The 20,047-nt window shown below is 41.8% G+C and overlaps 1 protein-coding gene across 1 annotated transcript in view; it reads left to right on the top strand.

The window, feature by feature from the left end:
- Window positions 1–20,047, top strand: part of cssa29h8orf34 (chromosome ssa29 C8orf34 homolog) — a 173,471-nt gene that overhangs the window by 74,944 nt on the left and 78,480 nt on the right. The window lies entirely within an intron of this gene.

Here is a 20,047-nt window from a genome sequence, read left to right as displayed (position 1 = left end):
CTCGTTCAGTTCATTCGGTTCGTCTAGCCGTGTTCGGCCATACTGAAGCATGCTGAGGCCGAACCGAACGAGTGTGCTAGCATACTCCCTTAAAAGACCTTCGCTTGACAAAAATAAACCCTCACTGAAGTCCAAAAACTTCACAAAATGTCATAATAATATATGCACAAACTGTTCCGAACTTTTTAGGCTGGGAAGCATGAGGACGCCTTAATTACCCCTCTCAATCTTAGCCAACTAGAGGCCATTCCAATTAAGCTTTCTCCAGCTGCAACAGAGAGGGCGACTTTGCATTCGTCCCCAATGGCACCATATTCCCTATAGCCTATAGGTCGTTCTACAAAAGTGGTGTAAATTGGGGGTTGAAAAAATAAGCATCCTATTTTTCCCAAACTTTCAGCACACGTTTTCAGATCGACATATCTACTACTCACATGCTTTTTTGTAATGGCATTTTTGAAATACTGTATTTACCTGAAATCCTTACCACCCCAATACATTTCTCACTAGTGAAACATAGTGAAAAAGTTGCATTAAATGAACAACTTTGCACAGTAATGATTCATATGCTATTACAGATTCATTTTTGAAATTGTATTTGCATACAACATTTACAAAATAGTAAAAACATGATTTTTAATCTGATTTTCAAAACCTTTCAATAGAATTTAGATAATTATAATCTCTATTGTTCTCTGTAAAATATTCAATGTTGATTGTTTGAATCTGAAACGTATTGATGGATTTAATTACTTATGCATCTAGTTCATTATGTTGTTAATGAATTAGTTGTCACTTTTTCTATCTTTATTGTGGCAAAATAACAGGCGTTTCGGTAGTGACATTGTTTCGGTTGTGACGTGGCATATACTGTACATTCTGAACTTAATTGCTTACTTAATTGATACCTGACCAGCAGAGGGAGTAATTGTATTAGTTTTGGTCAGGACGTGGCAGAGGGTTTGTGTTTTTGTATCTATTTCTACGTTCTGTCTAGTTTAGTTTTTCTATGTTTAGGTTTGGGTGTTGGACTCTCAATTGGAGGCAGGTGTTTCTAGTTGCCTCTGATTGAGAGTCCTATAATTAGGTGTGTGTTTGGTTTGGGTTTTGTGGGTAGTTGTATTTGCACTGCTTGTAGTTATAGCATGCAAATCTGTTAGCTGTCGTTCTTTGTTTATTGTTTTTCCGTGTTCGCTATAATAAATATAATTATGAGCACGCAACCCGCTGCGCCTTGGTCTCTACATTACGACACCTGTGACAATACCATATCTAATGGGGCACATGTGATTGATATATCACTAACACAATCAATAAAAGGGAAGTCTTTCTGTCTGTCTGTCTTTTTGCCTTTTCACTGCTGCTGACCTGTGTTGTCTTTGACTTCTACCTCAGATAAATATTTTATTCATTTGACCTTTCCCTCTTCCTTTCATTTAGCATTTATTTTCCTTGTCTTTTTCCAGATATTCTTGATATCGCACAGGGTCAGTTTTTATCCCCTCTCTGGCTGTCTGCTGTACTTTTCGGCATGTTGGCACCAGATGTCCCTGTCCTTCAATAACTCGACAAATAATCTAAAATACAAATAATGATCTGTGTGTTTAATAAATGTAAAGAAGTACAGTGGACTAACAATCAAGTGTCAATCATAGAGACAGATAGAGGACTCTAGAAGGATATGGCTTGTTTTAGTGCAGACATTGCCATTGAGAGCTTCCACCATTTTTAAGTAGTCAACTGGGTGGGGGTTCCTATGGGTTGGTTGGGATCAGCCAAGGATCAGAGAGCATTGTCTTCTTCTTCAAATTAGGTTGCCTATTATTTGTAAATGGCTTTAAGATATATCACTGCCATCTAGTGTACAGTAAAGTACAGTACAATACAGTAATGTAGAGTATAGTTTAGTACAGCACAGTACATTACATTAGGGCACAGTACAGTAGAGTACAGTACAGCACAGTAGAGCACAGTACAGTAGGGAACAGTACAGTGCAGTACAGTAGAGTAGGGTACAGTACAGAACATTATAGATGTTTTTGTTTGGGCCAAATAGATGTCAATGTTTGGGCTCTTGGAGGGTTGCATCTCAATACTCAACACTTTTTCCTAAAGTGTGCACTTGTCCACTTGACCCACATGGTGGTCAGCTGTAAATCAGTTGGTAGAGCATGGCATATTTAACTTTAAATAGGAGACAGCCTCAGTGCTGCAGCCCGTGCTGTCACATATGCCACAATGACACAGATACCAAGATGAGACTTCTATCTATTGCCATGGTGTCAATGGTTTTGGTTGTGACCATTTCAGTTGGGACAATTTAGACGTATTTTGGACTTTAATGAATCCCAATAGCTAGCATATGGCTGGCTAGCATTCATTTGGACAGATGTAGAGCCTAGCAAATATATATTTTAGTCCCACAACCACACTTGACATATTTCTTGAAGTATTAAATGTTCGGTCGTGATACTTCCTAAAAATACATGAAGATGTAGTAACTTGTTCACTCATTCTCTCCAAAATATTTGGAGACAGACTACTCACCATGTAGCCATGCCTGAAAGGAGTGCAATCCCATCAGCTGTTCCTATATCCGTTTGTGTCATTGCCAACTCCATTGCTGTCCTTCTTAAGACAAACGTTGAGATTGCCGTGAGGCCAGGCTGTTGACATGACAATAAGTGACAAGGAGTTGGCATGATAGCGCTGGCACTCGGGCTACTGAAGTTAGTCTTTGTAGGGAGATATCTGACATGGGCTTTGGTGTTATTCACTGTTATGAAAAAGTAATCTGATTTAAACTAAATTCATGTTTTTGTAAAATTATGCAGGTGTGTAATAAAATAAATAAATAAATAGTCTCTCTCCAAGGCCCGCTTCCGGATGTTGCTGTGGTGATATTAATTGTGGGACTGTGAAGAGGCGGTGTGTGTGTGTGTGTGTGTGTGTGTGTGTGTGTGTGTGTGTGTGTGTGTGTGTGTGTGTGTGTGTGTGTGTGTGTGTGTGTGTGTGTGGCGAGCGCACTTGGCGACTGTCTGGGATGTAGCTAATTAGAGAGGATCAGATATTAAATCATAAATCATACTCATGCTCGAGCTGACAGACAGACACACACACACACACACACACACACACACACACACACACACACACACACACACACACACACACACACACACACACATGCACACACACACACACACACAATGGTTTTTGTAATCTCATTAGGTTATTCCATTGCTGGATTAGTCAGAGAAATCACATTGTTAGGGTTCTCAGCTGAGGGATAGGGGTATGCATGTGTGCAGTGTACATCTATGTATGTGTATGTGCATGTGTGTGTCTCTCTCCCTTGTAGCCTCCTCTAAGTGTTCCTCCAATGAAGCCTGAGAAGTGTTTGGCTCAGCTTACATCATTTATTTCTGCTTAATTGTGTTTTCTGGGTATTGGCTCCTGATGCTGCCTCTTGCTTGCCAGTTTTCTGCTGCAGCTGCTGTGCATTAGAGGACTGAGAGCCACTGAGCTGTGCTAAAGGAAACTGTGGCTTGCATAATGGCGCTGCCCGCTACTCTGCCTGATCTGAAGCCCAGCTCTAAAACGCTGTCTGTGTCTGAAATGGCCATGAGTAGTGCACCATATAGGGAATCATATAGGGAGTGATAGGATGATAGTGCACTTTTGGTCTATAGTAGTTCACTATTCGTGGGTTGCACGTTTCATCACAATATTGTTTTGAACGTACTTTTGAGGACTGGTGCCCGAATGTTCTATTGACTCAATGCATTCTGAATTGACCTTTCGATAAACCCCGCCCTATAATTTTGGGCAACAATTGCAGTGCTCCAATGGACAGCAACTGTCATTGAGTCCGACACCTCGGACCTAGGAACATAATGATTATGTTCCTAGCCTCGGACCATCTCACGTTTTGAAATACATGAAAGCCAGTGAGACGGTGGGACAAATTTGGAGTTTTCTTTAAAAAAAAATTGAAGTAACTGAACAGTGCACCAGGAGTTCTTGCTACTGTGATTCCTGAAATGCATAGCCTGTTAATGTATTTTTCTAATACAAAATTATACTTTTGTTTCATTGTTTGCTAGCTCAGCTGGTTAGCTAGTTAGCTAGCCACTTAATATAACTTGTTTTCTCAAAATATATGTTTTTGTATTTTTTATTTCATGGCCCATCCACCACCACCCCCTCTTCGGAGGACGGAAATAACTTTGTTTGTACAGATTTTTCAACCGCTCCTGAACCTGTGACCAGAAATTGTCACACCAGCCTTCGCTTTGGCTCCCCCTCCTGTCCAGTTCAGGCGTTCGGCGTCGCCGGCCTTCTAGCTGCTGCCGAACGCACTGCTGGCAAACGCCCTTCACTCATCAACCCCGGAATTGTCTTGTCATCATTACACACACCTGGTTCCAGTCCCCACTCTATCACTGTATATATACTCCCTCTGCCATTTGTCTTTGTCTGTCATTGCAAATGCTACTTGTTTTCCTGAGAAGAATCTCTCCTACTATTTCCTGAGTACTTTATATTTTGCACTTTGGGCTTGCCCTGTGCCTTTTTGTTTATGAAGATATATTTTTGAGCACAACAGCATTTGGGTTTTGTCCCGCTTTGATCTATGGTGCTTAAATACATTCAGTAGTTCTAAACCTGCTACTGCCTCTTGCCTACTCCTATCAACACCAGTGATAGAAACAAGCTACAAAGATCACTTATTATGATATTGCCCCTAATGAATAATGTACAGTATGTGTATATATACTTTTTTAATCAATTAGTATATTTGAGTTTAACCATAATATTTGTTGTAATATTTGTTCTGTCTTTTCTGGAGGATGGAACTGGAATTTCAACCAGCTTTGTATGGCTTGTTTTGGAAAGGGGATATTTTGAATAAGGGTCCGTTTTCAATTAAAAAGTGAGAGGTTGTAATCTTGATAACGGGGAAAAACACAAGGCGTGAGACATTCTTATTCATCTATTTGAAAACGAGTTCTGGTTGAAGTATGACTTTTGTATGACTGACGCTTTTAGTGAGAGGTCTAATGCTTTAATATTTTATCATTTAACAATTTTATTAATGCAACCCCAGTCTGCTGTCAACATCAGGATATGATTTGAGAGCACTAGTTAGCTCCAAAAGTGGTTATAGCATGACTGCATGCTGATATTTCATTCAGAGCCATTGAGTGGCTAGCCACACTACAAACATCATTTTACCAGGTTTCCTTGAAGCAATTATAATGACAGTCCACCACAACATACCTGAGAATTTCCTGATTAGCAAGGGCTAGTCTGTGTTTAATTTAATTGTGTATTAAAAACACAGTTTGAGATGATTAAGAGGGGATTTTGACAGTGGTTTGAAGAAGGGGGAATTGGGCTTCCCTGGAAAATATTGTCAGAGGTTGCATCAGTAACCAGTGCATCAGTGTCTCACATTGACGGGACAGCAGTGGAGAAGTTGGAAAGTTTTAAGTATCTTGGTGTACATATCACTGACCAACTGAAATGGTCCACCCACACAGACAGTGTGGTGAAGAAAGCACAACAGTGCCTCTTCAACCTCAGGCGGCTGAAGAAATGTGGCTTGTCACCTAAAACCCTCACAAACTTTTACAGATGCACACTTGAGAGTATCCTGTCAGGCTGTATCACTGCCTGGTACGGCAACTGCACCGCCCACAACTGCAGGACTCTCCAGAGGGTGGTGCGGTCTGCACAACGCATCACTGGGGGCGAACTACCTACCCTGCAGGACACCTACAGCACCCAATGTCACAGGAAGGCCAAAAAGATCATCAAGGACAACAACCACCCGAGCCACTGCCTGTTCACCCCGCTATCATCCAGAAGGCGAGGTCAGTACAGGTGCATCAAAGCTGGGACCGAGAGACTGAAAAACAGCTTCTATCTCAAGGCCATCAGACTATTAAACAGCCATCATTAGCACAGAGGCTGCTGCCCTATATACATACACTTGAAATCATTGGCCACTTTAATAAATGGAACACTAGTCACTTTAATAATGTTTACATATTTTGTATTACTCATCTCATATGTATATACTGTATTCTATACTATCTACTGTATCTTAGTCTATGCCGCTCCGACATTGCTCATTCATATATTTATATATTCTTAATTCAATTCCCTTACTTCGATTTGTGTGTATTGGGTATTTTTTGTGAAATTGTTAGATATTTCTTGTTAGATATTGCTGCACTGTCGGAACTAGAAGCACAAGCATTTTGCTACACCCGCAATAACATCTGCTAAACACGTGTATGTGGCCAATAAAATTGTATTTGATTTGATAACCAAGGGGGTGCGGCGCTTGTTTAAAGTACATTATAGTGACCTGGAAACACGATTACATGTCTAAACGAGACAAATAATTAGCAGGAAAACCTTTTGTCATCATTGTAATGTTGCCCTATTGCAAAATTAAGGGGACTAAGATTGAGGGGACTGGACTGGTTTTTAGTTAGCTAACGTTCGTATTGCTAGTTATTTTTGACGAACTTTTCTAGCTAATGACAACATTTCCATCTCTCTAAAGTAAATTTGATGACATGATAATGATGGCAAAGTTGTTTCCTACTAATTATCATATTTCTAGGCCACTATAGTGTAATTTAGATGAAACAGTCATTATCCCGTGTTCAGAATGACTGGGCATCACTTGACTTTAGGGTACCGCTATGGCGGTACGTTCATATCAATGACATGATGTGACTGAGTGATTGAGGTGCAGGACATGAATATAGGGAAAAGGGTGCCATTTGGAACATTTCATCCCCTGACATAATGATGGGGCTGCCCAATTCACTGCCTGATCTAAAACCCAGCTGTACTGAACGACTCTACAGTAGTCTCTCCTTATGCCTGCCTGTCCACATTTAGAGGAAGAGGTTGATTAGACCCCCCCCCCCCCCCTCTGATATTTTTCATACAATAATACCCCAGCTTGGTTTTACGCTTTTTACAATCCTTACCCTTATCTCTCTCCAGTCTTTTGCCTGCTTTCCTCCAACCTCTATTTTCCTTACCTTGTCATCATTCTCTGGACTTTCTCTTTTCTTCTATTCTCCTTCCATCCCTCCTTCACGGTTAGAGTTTGAGGAGAGCTGACAGTTACCTGTGGGTATGTATCTGCAGTAGGTGAGGGTGAAATGGAGGAGTGGAGGAATGGAAGATTGGAGTGGTGGGCTTCTGGGAAATCAGGCAGAGCCAGGTGAATTCTGGGAGAGGCTTATTGGGACAGATCATATGGAAGACAGAGTGCAGTGTGGGACATCTCAATCCCTCCTCTCTCGCTTTTCATTCTCTCCCTTCATCCCCCCTCTCTTTCATTCTCCCTCTTTTCTCCTCTCTCTTTTATTTATTCTCCTCTCTCTTTTTCTCTCTCTCTCTCCAGCCCTCTCTCTCCCCTCTCTCTTTCAGTCTCCCATTTCTCTCTCTCTTGTCCCTCCCTCTCTCTCTTTATCTTCCTACCTCTCCTCCCCTCTCTCTCCCCTCTCTCTTTCCCTCTCTCTCTCCCTCTGTCTCTCACCTCTTTAACTTAATTCCTCCCTCGTCCTCTATTCACACTACAGCATCCCCCTTCCCTTCCCTACCCACTCCTACTCTTCTTTTAATCTTTTATCTTCTAATTACCCTATTTTAACTGTATTGTTCTTATATCAGTACTCCCATGGCAAACCCCAACTTTATATTACTTTAACAGCAGGTAATGTAGTCCTTTCCTTTCTCCAGTATGAGTCATACTCTGTGTTTTTCCCAAGTGGCACCCTATTACATATACAGTGCTTTACTTTTGACCAAAGAAGTAGTGTACTATATAGAGAATAGGGTGCCATTTTGGACACATTCACTATCATGCCCCTGGTAGTTGAGGTCGTGTGATCTACTCTCTGTGATTCTGAAGGTAGGAGCTATCTTGTTCCCCTCAGGGAAGTTGAGCAGGGGCGTAGTCCCTCTCCAGGGCTCACACACTCAAGGTTTGGTAAAAACGGAGGGAGAGAGGGGGTGAGAGTGCTACACAGCATATCAGTTTGATTCAGATTTTGATTCTAAGTTGATTCTAGCTACGTCTCTTATTTGGTTTGATGTTGTGTTGATCGGCGTTTGCGTCGCTGTCGTCATTTATAATAGAACCTGTTACCTGAGCTCGGTCCCTGTGGAGGTAGATGGCTGAGACTAAAGCGAGGGAGAGAGGGAGAGAAAGGAGGCGAAGAGAGACAAAGATCCCCCCCCTAAGGAATTAAAGGAATTAAAGGAAATAGAGAGGAGGAGATGCCCCATTGAAAATACTTGAAAACTCTGAAGAACAAATGCAACTCAACATTTCTCACAAACAGAAGAGACAAGGACACCGCTTCGTCTGAAGTCTCAAAGCAGAACCTTATACTAGCGCTGTGTCCGAAATGGCACCCTGTTCCATATTAACTTCCCTGTTTTTGACCAGGGCTCCTGTGGTGAAAAGTAGTGCGCTATATTGGGAATAGGGTACCGTTTGGGACACAGGCCGACGCTAGAATTGCAAATAAAAGTTACACCAACAAAAAACTCTGAAAAGAACCACCAGTCTAATTCATATTGATACGGCACATTAGCATAGTAATACTCTTTCTGCTCAGGATATAATCTCTCCCACTCTCGCTCTTTCTTTATGTATCTCTCTCTCTCTCTTTTTCTCTCTCTCTCTCTCCCCCTCTCTCTCTGGCTCTCTTGCCATTCCTCTCTGGTTCTGACCTCCCTCTCTTCCCTCTGGTATCTGTAAATACTAGTCATTCTGATGAGATATTCATCCAATTAAGGCTCTCCAGTCCTAATCCCTAACACACACCCTCCATCCCAGACAGGATATGGAAATGAATTATTATGTCAAATTTGGAGCCTTTGCAAAACACACCTACTCACACACACGCTCCATTAGTTCATTTCTTTATCTGTGGATATTCAATTGGAGGCATTATTGGGTCGTTCATTCCTCATCCACACAGTTTGTGCCCTAGCTGGAGATAAAGCCATTCCACCTCAGCAGCAGGGTGAAGTTATGCAAATGTTTGTGTTTATTCTAGGAGTCTGTCCATGCTCTGCGTAGTAAATTGTTTTCAGTGAATTTTACTTGAGTTTTTTTCTTTTCTCTGGCTCTCAACTTTCTGGTGCATTGTATCTTTGTGGTGTGTTGTAGGATGCATTCTAGGAATTGTACCTCCATTGTAATTTAACATCCTGGTCTTTGACAGGACCCAGATTAGAGGACACAGCGTGTAGATTCTAGAGAAGGTATTCTTCCTGGACCTGCGAAGTCCATCATGGATCATTAAAAGCAGCGGGACCTGCTCCATAACTCAGATTCTATCGCTACAACAGAGCGCACAGCCATTGTCTGCCCATCAAATAGCACCCAGTATCCTATATAGTACAGTACTTTTGACCAGGGCGCATAGTGGACTGTAATAGGTAATAGGGTGCTATTTGGGACACAGTCCTTTGTCTGGATCGTTTGAATGGACTGGGCCGTATTCATTCAAACCTGATATGAGAAACAACAAGGTGTTCGGACAGGTTTCTATTGTCAGTCCTGTTTTGAACACGCCTCTATCTGTCGGACCATGTATCCTTTCTCTGCTTTATAATCATATCCTCTTTGTCTGGATCCATTGTAAGGACTCCGGTCACTATTCAATCAAATGAGCTATGGGGAACTTGTTGATATAAGGATAGGTTTCTATTGTCGGTTATCTCCTTTGAAAATTCGATTTTCTTTGAACACGCATCCTCTCTGTGCTTTCTAAAGACTGATTACCAGAGCTGGGGTGTTTTGAACAATTCCCTGCCTCAGTACATCATATGTCATAGTTCTAAAACCCATCTGTCCCTCTAACTGCCTCGGTGTCTGCTGTAGCCAATATGTTTGGTGTGACAACGACAAAGGCGCTGTCTCGGACAGAGACACACTGACGATGATAGATCAGAGACAGGCTGACTGCGCCCTAGCTGCTATTAGCAATGCTGATGTTACACTGCAGCGTTGCTCCCTTTTGTATTGGGTTGCGCAAAAAAAGTCAGTGGGAAGCCAAAGTTAAATCAAATTATATTTCAACTTACTGTGCCCGCGGGCAGGACGGTTGGTCATTGAAACAGGGTGAATTTGAGTGAAAATATCTAAAAGGACGTCTTATTAAACAGACTTTCCAAACGTGGATCTGTTGTAGAGTGACTCCCGCCGACACAGTAAGTTGACATTTTATTTCACTTCTGGCTTTCACTTCTGGCTTCCCACGGACTGTTTTTCAGCAACCCAATACAAAAGGGAGCAACGCTGCAGGGTAACATCCCCATTGCTAATGGCAGCTAACTGCACCAATGCTGACTATATCTCTCTCACACAGGGGTGCAGTGAATACTGAATACACTATCCTTATTCTATCTTCTATATTCTCATTCTCTCAATATCTTTTTCTCTCTGTCTCTACTCTCTCTCTCTCTCTCTCTCTCTCTCTCTGTCTCTTCTCTCTCTCTCTCTCTCTCTCTCTCTCTCTCTCTCTCTCTCTCTCTCTCTCTCTCTACTCCCTCTCTCACACCCTCTCTGCAACCTCCCCTCCGTGATCTGTTACTCTTTTTTTACTTGCTCTCTCTCAACCTCTACCCTCTTTTACTCTTTCTCATTCAATCTTATTCTCTCTCTCTCTCTCTCGCTCTCTCTGTAGCCTCACCTCCTCTCTGTTGTGTTGTGATTAATTACTCTTTTCCTCAGTTCTAGTTTGTTAATAATTATCCAAGCCTATTCACTTCCTGGTAATCAACACAGGAAGGTGTGAGTGTCTACCTTTCTACTTTAATGGCCCTGTTGGTTTGTATACGGCGAGTCCCAAATGGCAGGACTCCCTATGAACCCTGGTCAAAAGTAGTGCACTATATAGGGAATAGGGTGCCATTTGGGACACAGCCCTATTCTCAAACGATCGTGGAATAGCTGCCAGGTGGAAGCCATGTTGAGAGGTACTTAAGCGTGAGGACACTGTGTACTGGGTAGAGAAGCTGCACCTTCCTACAGATACACACAGCCTCTGAGATACAGAATCCAATCATAACAAAATAAAAATGTTATTAGTCGCGTATACATATTTGCAGATGTTTTTGCAGGTGCAGCTAAATGCTTGTATTTCTAGCTCCTACTGTGCAGTAATACCTAACAATACAGAACAATACACACAAATCCAAAGTAATAAAATTAAGAACGAGCAATGTCAGCAATGTATATATACACTCAGTGTACAAAACATTAGGAACACCTTCCTAATATATTTTACCCTCAGAACAGATTCAATTTGTCGGGGCATGGACTCTACAAGTTGTCGAAGGTGTTACACAGGGATGCTGGCCCATGTTGACTCCAATGCTTCCCACAGTTGTGTCAAGTTGACTGGTAGTGGATCTCATTCCATCTCATCCCACAGATGCTCAATTGGATTGAGATCTGGTGACTGGGCAGGCTAGGACAATCCTAGCCTTGTGGCATGGGGCATTATCCTGCTGAAAAAATCTAATTGTAGATGGGTACATTGCTGCCATGAAGGGATGCACCTTATTGGCAATGATGATCAGATATCCTGTGGCATTCAAACATTGCTCCACTTTTATTAAGGGCCCAATGTGTGCCATGAAAACATACCCCACACCATCACCACCATCAGCCTGCAATGTATTTTTAATTTTTTAATTTTAAGGGGTGGATCAGCTTTAATATTGTGAATAGATTTATATATATAAACATTCATACAGTTAAAGCCGGAAGTTTACATACACCTTAGCCAAATACATTTAAACTCAGTTTTTTACAATTCCTGACATTTAATCCTAGAATAAATTCCCTGTCTTAGGTCAGTTAGGATCACCACTTTATTTTAAAAATGTGAAATGTCAGAATAATAGTAGAGAGTGATTTATTTCAGCTTTTATTTCTTTCATCACATTCCCAGTGGGTAGAAGTTTACATACACTCAATTAGTGTTTGGTAGCATTGCCTTTAAATTGTTTAACTTGGGTCAAACATTTCGGGTAGCCTTCCACAAGCTTTCAACAATAAGTTGGGTGAATTTTGGCCCATTCCTCCTGACAGAGCTGGTGTAATTGAGTCAGGTTTGTAGGCCTCCTTGCTCGCACACGCTTTTTCAGTTCTGCTCAGAAATGTTCTATAGGATTGAGGTCAGGGCTTTGTGATGGCCACTCTAATACCTTGACTTTGTTGTCCTTAAGCCATTTTGCCACAACTTTGGAAGTATGCTTGGGGTCATTGTCTATTTGGAAGACCCATTTGCGACCAAGCTTTAACTTCCTGACTGATGTCTTGAGATGTTGCTTCAATATATCCACATAATTTTCCTGCCTCATGATGCCATCTATTTTGTGAAGTGCACCAGCCCCTCCTGCAGCAAAGCACCCCCACAACATGATGCTGCCACCCCCATGCTTCACGGATGGGATGGTGTTCTTTGGCTTGCAAGCCTCCGCCATTTTCCTCCAAACATAACGATGGTCATTATGGACAGATAGTTCTATTTTTGTTTCATCATGCCAGAGGACATTTCTCTAAAAAGTACGATCTTTGGCCCCATGTGCAGTTGCAAACAATAGTCTGGCTTTTTTATGGCGGTTTTGGAGCAGTGGCTTCTTCCTTGCTGAGCGGGCTTTCAGGTTATGTCGATATAGGACTTATTTTACTGTGGATATAGATACTTTTGTACCTGTTTCCTCCAGCATCTTCACAAGGTCCTTTGCTGTTGATCTGGGATTGATTTGCACTTTTCACAACAAAGTACGTTCATCTCTAGGAGACAGAACGCGTCTCCTTCCTGAGCAGTATGATGGCTGCGTGGTCCCATGGTATTTATACTTTCGTACTATTGTTTGTACAGATGAACGTGGTACCTTCAGGCGTTTGGAAATTTCTTCCGAGGATGAACCAGACTTGTGGAGGTCTACAATTCTTTTTCAGAGCTCTTGGCTGATTTCTTTTGATTTTCCCATGATGTCAAGCAGAGGCACTGAGTTTGAAGGTAGGCCTTGAAATACATCCAGAGGTACACCTCCAATTGACTCAAATTATGTAAATTAGGCTATCAGAAGATTCTAAAGCCATGACATCCTTTTCTGGAATTTTACAAGCTGTTTAAAGGCACAGTCAACTTAGTGTATGTAAACTTCTGACCCACTGGAATTGTGATACAGTGAATTATAAGGGAAATAATCTGTCTGTAAACAATTGTTGGAAAAATGACTTGCACAAAGTAGATGTCCTAACCGACTTGCCAAAACTAGAGTTTGTTTACAAGAAATTTGTGGAGTGGTTGAAAAACGACTTTTAATGACTCCAACCTAAGTGTTTGTAAACTTCTGACTTCAACTGTAACTAAAATGTTTGGTGCAATATTTCTCAATGTAAAAATGTGCATGAAAACGAGTCATCTCTCGTGGAATGACAACAAAGACTTTTTTGAAGAATCCCAACCGTTGACCAATCACCGACTTCAGCTACCAACTTCAGCTTGACTCCAGAAAAACTATGTGTGTCCCACAACAAGTTGGGAGAATTTTGGCCCATTCCTCCTGGCAGAGCTGGTGTAACTGAGTCAGGTTTGTAGGCCTCATTTCTCACACACACTTTTTCAGTTCTGCCCACAAATTTTCTATAGGAGGTCAGGGCTTTGTGTTTGCCAAAACCATAAGCAAATAGGTAAACTGTGATATGACTAAAGAGTTAATCAGGGGGATTTCTCCACAAATAGACAGGTATTTCCTTTCCATGGTAGCAAGATCTTATCTATTTTTGCTAACTTTCTATTCACATTTATTGGAGTGAGTTCATTTCTTTATTTTGGGATTTGTATACTGAGTATGTCCACATCCCTGTCAGACCATTTTATTGGTAAACTACACGGTAATGTAAAAGTATAATTTTTTTGTGATCCAATACGTACCATGGTACAGTTATCATAAGTGGTTTGGTTTTAATCCAGAGAGGTTAGCAAAAGTATCTAGATCCTTTATGAGGCTATGGAGGGATTCTAATTGTGGTTTTAAAAGAAAACATGAATCATCAGCGTACAATGACAGCCATGGATTTCTAATCCCTTAATATTATTGCTGTATCTAATTTTAACAGCTAACATTCCTATAGCAATAATAAATAGATATGCCGATTGTGGACAACCTTGTTTTACCCCTCTTGACAGTTTAAAACTTTCTGAGATGTAGCCATTATTTACTATTTTACACCTAGGGTTACTATACATAACTTTAACCCATTTTATAAGAGATTCTCCAAAATTGAAATATTCTAGGCATTTATATATACACTCCAGTCGTACTTTATCAAAATCCTTTTTCAAACTCAGCTATGAAAACCAGGCCTGGTTTCTCCAATATTTCATTGTTTTCTATTGTTTCCAGTACTTGTCTTATATTATCTCCAATGTATCGTCCATGTAAAAAACCTGTCTGATTAGGATGAATAATAACTGACAATACCTTTTAAATTCTACGCACCAAGCATAGCTAGAATTTTTGCATCACAACACTGAAGTGTAAGAGGCCTCCAATTTTTTAAATGGACTGGATCTTTATATATACCACTTGGATCCTGTTTCAGTAATAATGAAATCAGACCTTCTTGTTGCGTGTCTGATAATCTACCGTTTATATAGGAGTGGTTAAAACATGCTAATAATGGTCCTCTGAGTATATCAAAAAAAGTTTTGTATACAGTACTTCCACTGGTATGCCATCCAGCCCTGGAGTTTTCCCAGCCTTAAAGGCTTTAATTGCATCAGAAGTTCCTCCTTTGTAATTTGGCCTTCACATGAGTCTTTCTGTACAGATGTTAATTTTACATTATTAATAGGAAAAAAATCCATTCAATTAGCTTCATTTAGTGGAGATGGAGGAGACTGAAACAAAAAAATATACTTAAAGTACTTTACTTCCTCTTTCAAAATATAATTTGGTGAATCATGCGTGACTCCATCATTTGTAACAAGTTTCGATACATTTGTTTTGGTAGCATTTCTATATTGAAGATTGAAAAGTAATTTGGTGCATTTTTCCCCATATTCCATCCAGTTCGCTTTATTTTTATAATATATTACACTGGATCTTTCTTGAATAAGTTCCTCCCTTTCTTTTTGTTTTTCCTCTAACTTATTCTGTGCCTCCAAGGTATAGTTGTTATTGCTATCTAACTGTACTGTTAGTCCTTCAATTTCCTTTGTTAATATGGACTCTTTTGATCTAAATTGCTTTTGTTTTATAGATGAGTACTGAATTGCATGGCCTCTAAAGGCACATTTAAAAGTGTCTCATACAATAAGGGGATCTTCTGTACCTATGTTATGTTGGAAAAAGTCAGTTATAAATTATTCTGTCCTAGTTATAAACAAGCTCTCATCCAGTAGGCTTTGATAAAATTTCCAATATCCTTGCCCACATGGAAATTCTGTAAGAGTAATATATATGCCATATGTGATGATCCAACCGCATTCTGTCCCCTATCAACACTTTTTAAACTTTTAGTGCCAGAGAGAATGACATAAGACAGTAATCAAGATGACTAGCTTGATTAAGCCTCCGCCATGTATATCTCACTAGGTCAGGGTATTTAAGCCTCCATATATCCACAAATTCCAATATATCCATGACATTCATGATTTCCTTAAGTGCCTGAGGGTGATAGTTTGTAATGTGATTTCCTTTACCGTCCATATAAGGTGAATGCACCAATTTGTAAGTCGCTCTGGATAAGAGCGTCTGCTAAATGACGTAAATGTAAATGTAATAGAGGTATTTAAAACCGTATTAAAATCTCCCACCATAATAATAGAGTCTAGTGTTGCTTGTAGAGTTGATAAATTCTTATATATATTTTCAAAGAAGCTTGGTTCACCATTATTTGGACCGTATAGGTTAATAAGCCATATCTGTTTATTGTCCAATAACATATTTAAAATAATCCATCTACCTTGATGATCTGTTTGGACAATTTACACATTTGGATCAAAATGACTGAACATGCACCCCTGTGGGGGATCAGCTTGGCAGAGTTGTTGTTGCCTACCATCACCACCTGGGGTTGGCCCATCAGGAAGTCCAGGACCCAGTTGCACAGGGCCAATCCAGGGCCTTGATCTTAGTGCTAAGTTTGGATGGCACTATGGTGTTGATGGCTGAGCTGTAGTCCATACACAGCATTCTTACATAGGTATTCCTCTTGCCCAGGTGGGATAGGGCAGTGTGCAGTGCGATGGGGATTGCGTCATCCATAGAACTGTTGGGGCGGTATGCAAATTGTTGTGGGTCTAGGGTGTCGGTTAAGATGGATGTGATATGATCCTTAACTAGCCTCTCAAAGCACTTCAGGATGACAGAAGTGAGAGTCCTACGGGGCTATAGTCATTTAGTTCAGTTACCTTTGTTTTCTTTGGTACAGGAACAATGGCGGACATCTTGAAGCATGTGGGGACAACAGACTGGGATAGGGAGAGATTGAATATGTCGTTAAACACTCCAGCCAGCTGGTCTGCACATGCTCTGAGGATACGGCTTGGGATGCCGTCTGGGCTAGCAGCCTTGTGAGGGTTAACACGCTGTCTTACTCACTTCGGCCATGGAGAACGAGAGCATGTGGCGGCCCACATCGGCAGTGTTTTCCTTGAGGTGGGTGAAGGAGGTGTTTAGCTTGTCCGGGAGCTAGCTGTGCGTGTCTGCGACTTGACTGACTTTCCCTTTATAATCAGTGATTGTCTGGGGTCCCTGCCGCATATGTCTCGTGTCTGAGCTATTGAGTTGCGACTCCACTTTGTCCCTGTACTGTCATTTTTCATATTTGATTGCATTACAGAGGTCAAAGCTGGTCTGTTTGTACACGTCCATGTTCCCAGTCACCTTGCCCTGGTTAAATGCAGTGGTTCTTGCTTTCAGTTTGCGCGAATGCTCCCCAATGCTCCCCATAAAAAGCACGGGAAGTAGGCTTAGGGCTCTCGCCTGACCTAGCCACACTCCCCGTGTGCCCCCCCAATTTTTTTTGGGGGGGGGGCTGCCTCTCACACTGTCCAATCGGCGCGTATAATGCTCATAACGGCGCCGCTCCGCCTTGGCTGCCTCCAGCTCCTCCTTAGGGCGAACGTATTCCCCAGCCTGGTGCCATGGTCCAGCCCCGTCCAGAATTTCCTCCCATGTCCACGATTCCAGATAGCTCCTCTCCTGATGCTGCTCCTTCCTCCGCTGCTTGGTCCGTTGTTGGTGGGTAGTTCTGTCACGGGCGTCGTAAGGATTGGACCAAAATGCAGCGGGGATGTGAATGCTCATTTTCTTCTTTATTACATAAATGAACACTGAACAAAAAGAACGACGAAAACAGTCCTGTCAGGCACACAGCTAAACAAGAAACAACTACCCACAAAACCCATAGAAAAACACCCCTACTAAATAGGACCTTCAATTAGAGGCAACGAGTAACAGCTGCCTCCAATTGAAGGTCAAAACAATAAACTAAACATAGAAATAGAATAACTAGAAAATAGAACATAGAAATACAAAACATAGAACACTACCCAAAAACCCTGACAACACAAAACAAACACACCGCTGCCACGTCCTGACCAAACTATAATAACAAATAACCCCTTATACTGGTCAGGACGTGACACTTGGAGATAGAAAGATGTTGTTGATAGGGGTGAATCTATGTCTTTCTAACAGGGAAATAAACCATTTCCATTTCCATTTCCGAGTGTATTGCATCTTACTAAGTAGAACTAAAAGGAATGCCTGGGGTTTTCCTGGGCGTGCAAAATTAACAGGAAAAACTCTTGGCTGTGGCTATAATAACATATCCAATGTCCCGTCCCCCCTTACTGTTCTAACTCCTCTTCCTGTCTTTATGGTGTGAAGAAGGAGATGAGGAGTAGATGATTGAAGCAGCTTAACACAAGTCCTAACCATACAAACAAAGACACTGATAACTAAACTAAGAGGTATCATTGGTGTTGTTTCCAAATGGAGCAAATGAAGCATAGTGGGCAGGACAAGCAAGGAGGTGGGCAGAGCATATTTCCGTTAGGTAATACCTACTCTGTGAAGTGCACGTGTACACTTGCACTCCTTCTAAACAACACCATTTTTTTTACAACTTTTAGAAAGGGTCAAGTCTACAAAATCTGTTCGTAACAGATTAGAGTTTTAGGAACAGAAAACCGTATTGAGATGGAATGTTTCATCAATGAGAACATTTTCAACGAGCTCCATCTTCACTTTCCACCACCAGACTTCCTTTCACCACCATATTTGGTGGTGAGGGGAGGTTCTAAATGGATGCTTTAGATTCATACACCCTGTGTCATGTCTGGGTTTCCCCTTTTGTCTGTGATATCAAATCAAATCCAGTTGGATTTGTCACATGCGCCGAATACAACAGGTGTAGACCTTACAGTGAAACGCTTACTTACAAGCTCTTAACCAACAATGCAGTTTTAAGAAAAATAAGTGTTAAGTAAAAAATAAAAACAACTAATAATTAAAGAGCAGCAGTAAAATAACAGTAGTTAGGCTATATACAGGGGGTACCCGTACAGAGTCAGTGTGTGGGGGTACAGGTTAGTTGAGGTAATTGAGGTAATATGTACAGTACATGTAGGTAGAGTTAAAGTGACTATGCATAGATAATAACAGAGAGTAGCAGCAACGTAAAAGAGGGGGTTGGGGGACAATGCAAGTAGTCTGGGTAGCCATTTGAGTAGCTGTTTATGAGTCTTATGGCTTGGGGGTAGAAGCTGTTAAGAAGACTTTTGGACCTAGACTTGGCGCTCCGGTACCGCTTGCCGTGCGGTAGCAGAGAAAACAGTCTATGACTATGGTGGCTGGAGTCTTTGACAATTTTTAGGGCCTTCCTCTGGCACCGCCTGGTATAGAGGTCCTGGATGGCAAGAAGCTTTGCCCCAGTGATGTACTGGGCCATACGCACTACCCTCTGTAGTGCCTTGCGGTTGGATGCTGAGCAGTTGCCATACCAGATAGTTATGCAACCAGTCAGGATGCTCTTGATGGTGCATTCTGTAGAACTTTCTGAGGATCTGAGGACCCATGCCAAATCTTTTCAGTCTCCTGAGGGGGAATAGGCTTTGTCGTGCCCTCTTCACGACTGTCTTGGTGTGTTTGAACCATGATAGTTTGTTGCTGATGTGGACACCAAGTAACTTGAAGCTCTCAACCTGCTCCACTACAGCCCCATCGAGGCGAATGGGGGTGTGCTCGGTCCTCCTTTTCCTGTAATCCACAATCATCTCCTTTGTCTTAATCACATTGAGGGAGAGGTTGTTGTCTCTGACCTCCTCCCTTATAGGCTTTCTCGTCATTGTCGGTGATCAGGCCTACCACTGTTGTGTCGTCAAACTTAATGATGGTGTTGGAGTTGTGCCTGGCCATGCAGTCATGGGTGAACAGGGAGTACAGGAGGGGACTGAGCACACACCCCTGAGGGGCCCAGTGTTGAGGATCAGCGCTGCAGATGTGTTGTTACCAACCCTTACCAACTGGGGGCGGTCCGTCAGGAAGTCCAGGATCCAGTTGCAGACGGAGGTGTTTAGTCCCAGGGTTCTTACCTTAGTGATGAGCTTTGAGGGCACTATGGTGTTGAACGCTGAGCTGTAGTCAATGAATATCATTCTCACATAGGTGTTCCTTTTGTCCAGGTGGGAAAGGGCAGAGTGGAGTGCAATAGAGATGGCATCATCTGTGGATCTGTTGGGGCGGTATGAAAATTGGAGTGGGTCTACGGTTTCTGGGATAATGGTGTTGATGTGAGCCATGACCAGCCTTTCAAAGCACTTCATGTCTACAAATTAGAGTGCTACTGGTCAGTAGTCATTTAGGCAGGTTACCTTAGTGTTCTTGACCACAGGGACTATGGTGGTCTGCTTGAAACATGTTGGTATTACAGACTCAGTCAGGGGCAGGTTGAAAACCC

Source organism: Salmo salar, chromosome 29 (genome assembly GCF_965601325.2).
Source record: "Salmo salar chromosome 29, fSalSal1, whole genome shotgun sequence".
Classification (NCBI taxonomy): domain Eukaryota; kingdom Metazoa; phylum Chordata; class Actinopteri; order Salmoniformes; family Salmonidae; genus Salmo; species Salmo salar.
The sequence above is the reverse complement of the archived record's forward strand: the minus strand, read 5'-3'. Positions and strand labels throughout refer to the sequence as shown.